Below are 4,050 nucleotides of genomic sequence, written 5' to 3'. Positions count from 1 at the left end.
ACATTGATCCCCCACCTCACTGTTTTGGGGACAGGAGAACCAACAGGCCACCTTGCCAGCGAGGCAACAGGGGACAGAGACTTTTTTTTCCAGTCATACATTCTCTTATACCTGGGTGACAGGTCACACTTTACCCCGATGCTCACTGTTCTTGGTCCTTTGAGGTTTTAGGGTAACGGATTTACCATTTATGAGCTTCTCGGAGGCACGTGTTGTGGAGAGATTTACCGAAGTGCCTCTCTCTGTAACTTCACTTTTTGCTTTCATCTTCTTTCAGTGGAAATTCATGTTCAGGCTTGAATTTTGTAATAACTTTTTTTCTGCTGCTTTACAGGTCAAACTAGCCAGACTCCAAGGAGAGGCGGGTATCACGCAGAAGCATTTCTGTGTGAGTAGCTGTGAAATAGTTGGGGCATTCTATTCTCTGGCTTGGGCCTTGCTGTCTCGGTGGAGTCAGCCTGGCTGCCTTCTGGGAAGAGAGAGCTGATGAGGCATGTTACTGATGAGACGCGTACTTTCTCCTCCTTGTTTTGAATCCCTCAATTTAATACAAGCCATTGGCAGGGGAATATATGAGAGCTCTTGGCTACAACACACACTTCCTATTGTTGGGAGTGAACAGCCCTGCATATAGCCTGCAGCAAAATTATGAAGTAGCTCAATTTGATCTACTGATTTCCCACAATAGTTAAAAGATGTGATTTTCCAGTCTACATTGTTGCACACTCTTATGAAAAAAAACGTTAGTTGATTCTCAGCTTCATGAGGCCCCACGCTGGCTGATATGAGGAATCAGCCCTTTCCCTCTTCCTCACGTCTTCAAAATAACAGACATTGGCTTGTTTTTCTTTGGGCTTTAGGGTAGTCCTAGACATATATTTAAGTTTTTCTCTGCTAATGGTAAAACCCAGGAATACTGCATATGAGAACCAGGATAAATTTAAGAGGTGATGGCAGAGAATGGTCCCCGCTAGTCATAGCAACCATTAGAAAGCACTCAGCATTTCCCCATTACAGTCTGCTGTCTACGAAGAGAACCGAAAAGGACTGGGAAGGAAGAAAAGGGGAAGTGTCTAAGTGCAGAAGAATAAATCACTCCATGTCTGTGGCCTACTGTTCTCCAACAAGCTTCTGAACGCGCCGCGGGAGGCAGGAGGGCAAACAGCACAAAATGGGAATAAAGACGTATAAAGCTCCTCCAAGGAAAAGATGTAAAAGGGAAAAACACAATCCAGAGCGAGGGTTTGTAAGCTTTATCCCATGAGGAACGTCCTGTGAGAACAGCAGTTGTTGGTAATGGGTAAGCAGCTGCACAGACAGCTCTGCTCTTTTCCTCCCCAGTTCCTCTCTCTAGTGCTTGTTAGTTTACCTGTTGGTGTATTAAAGACTCATCATGGCTGTAAACTCCCGCAGAGCTCTCTTTAATCACCAACTAAGAACGCTGCACAAGTCGCTGATGTCTGTATTTTGAAAAGCCATTATTGGGCCAGTAGTAATACTGTTACTGCTAACTTGTTCAGCAATGTCATTTTAATCACCCTAGCGTATAATGTGGACCTGTTTCTAATGGTATACCAATGGCTGTGTCTCCAACCTTATCCTCTCTTGGGATGCACAGCTTGGAACCAACGACTAACAGATTCTTCTTCTGGTGTCTGCAAGCCTGGATGCCTTTCTGATAGGATCGCCTCGGTCAAACACACCTGACCGGGCTCAGTGCGGGGAGGAACGAGGTGAAATGTAGCGATCTGTGATATACAGAAAGCAGCAGCTGCTCTCATAGTCCAGCCTGGCTTTCTGCTCCGTGGCTCTGTGTCCCCTGCTGCCCAGCCCCAGCTGCCCCTTCCCGAAGTGCAAGGTAATGAGAACAGACTAACCACACCGACTCATTAAGCTGGGTTTGTTAGAAGACAGATTGTCGTGTTAAACAAATATATTTTTAAAAAACTAAATATCATTCCCTGTGCTGTGCCCCATCTGGGCCATTAAATCTGAAAGGGGCAACTACAGCTGTGTCAAAGCGAGGCTCGCTAGCTTTCCACTACTGATTGGCAACAACTCCATTTTCAAACATCATTTTTGTCTCCTCATTTCCCAGTGCTACACTATTTAGATTGCAAGCACAGCAGGGGGACACACTGCTAAACAAAACAGTCTTTGGGACTTAAGAAAAGAAACCCCACAAATGCATTTCTGAAGCCCGTTACATCCTTTTTATTTCTCACAAGGCCCCTTCCCTGAGTGACCTGATGACAGAGGAGGGAAGGACTGCCCATCGTTAGCCAGTTTGCTTTTCATAAATTCTGCAAGTTTCCTCGATCTCACAAAAAGGTGGCGTGGAAACAAACCAGCACAGCTCAGTTTTCAGGGTTCCAGCACTGCTATGATGTATATTTCCAAATTGCAAGAAAGCAGGCATCTTTTTTGAACTGGGGACACACATACACACACACAGAACAACTTTGAGTGAATCCAGCATTTCTTTTGATTGATCCCTTGGTAATCTGATTAATTCTGAGTGCAGATGTTTATCCCTTCCTTCACAGAATACAGCCAGTACTTGAGAGCAAGCTCTCTGTGCCATATTTCCTACTTGCCACACTGTTCTGTTATTGTTACGGTCGTGCAGCAACATATGCTAAGGCCTTATTACAAGGGATTCCTATAAATGGCATAAAGGATTAATAATGTATTTATAACACAACTTTGTTTTAGTATAAAGTGATCTATAAATTTGTAATAAATGTTTTATAATGTTTTTGTAGCCTGTTATAAATGATAAATGGGAGACTATAGATGCCACATCAAATATTCATGCTGCATTGTGTGCATTATTATGCCGTTACTGTTCAGGAAACCATTAATAATAAAGTGAATGGAGATGTAAAAGTTGCTGACATGCCCAGCAAGCCATTTATAATGAAATGTATAATCCTTACCATAAAGTAAATACATTGGCCAGTGACTGTTGATGAAATGGAAACACACTGAATTATTCGTAAGGTATTTATATATTAATGTATATTATCCATATCATGTCATAGAAACGCCATTAATACATTATATTATATGTATTATTAATTATTTTTACCTAATTTATAGGCAGCTCCTAAAGTGTTACCTTGTCTCTTCTGCAGTTTTGTCAGCCATATGAGAGCCTATCTGGTGAGTTATTTTTCGTGATGTGCATACTGCGGGGCAATTGTGTAAATTAGCCATCACTGTGCTTTCCCCAGCTGTGGCTAGGCCACCTGGGGCAGGTCCACAGCTGACGGGCTTATTTTTGGCTCCTCACCAAGTTACCCTGCTCCTACCTCTCCGCAGGGAAAGCAGCCTAAGTTCATCCACCCCCAGATCTCCGTGTGCTTTCCATGCGCTTGTTGGATTTTGCTCTTTCGAAGGCTGGGCAGCTCCTCAGTTCGACGAGGGCTTGGCGCAGTGGAGGTGGCTTCAAGTAACCGTCTCTGCACACTTACAGTTTTTTGGCTGCCTGGCCCTGACCCCCTGCTCTCTGTAAGCCACAGCCTCAGGTCGTTTCACATGGCTGTCGACAGCTGTACTTTGTCCTTGCTTGTATTTTGTCCTCACGCTGGGACACACAAGGTTGCCTCGCATCCCCTCAGCACCTCTCTGAGGTGAGCTGCAAAAATGGGGAAGCTGGAGCCTCGAGCGTGGGTCTTCCCCTGCGGCCTCCAGCCTGAGGAAAGGCTCTAGAAACCGACCCTGTCTGCCCCTCAATAACGAGAGGGAAACTTGCTTTCTGACTTTGCACGGAGGAAATTTCCCTTGTGTCTGTGTGGAGCCCCCATCTTGGTGCGCTGTGCTGCGAGGGGGGCGCGAGGCTCCCCTCAGCCGCTGTGGAGCAGGCGGCCGCCCCGCTACCACACACACACGACGCTCAGCCGCAGCGTGAGAGGCACTTTTCGTCGAAAACCCAACTTTTCTTGGCACTTTCGCCACCCCACTCGCCACGAAGCGCGTCCCGCGGGTCCGCCGGAGGGCGGCCGTGAGGGGCCGCCGCCGCCCGCCCCTTTCCCCGCCTCCGAGCCG

The sequence above is a fragment of the Cygnus olor genome, chromosome 15 (assembly GCF_009769625.2).
Source record: "Cygnus olor isolate bCygOlo1 chromosome 15, bCygOlo1.pri.v2, whole genome shotgun sequence".
Taxonomy (NCBI): domain Eukaryota; kingdom Metazoa; phylum Chordata; class Aves; order Anseriformes; family Anatidae; genus Cygnus; species Cygnus olor.
The sequence above is the reverse complement of the archived record's forward strand: the minus strand, read 5'-3'. Positions refer to the sequence as shown.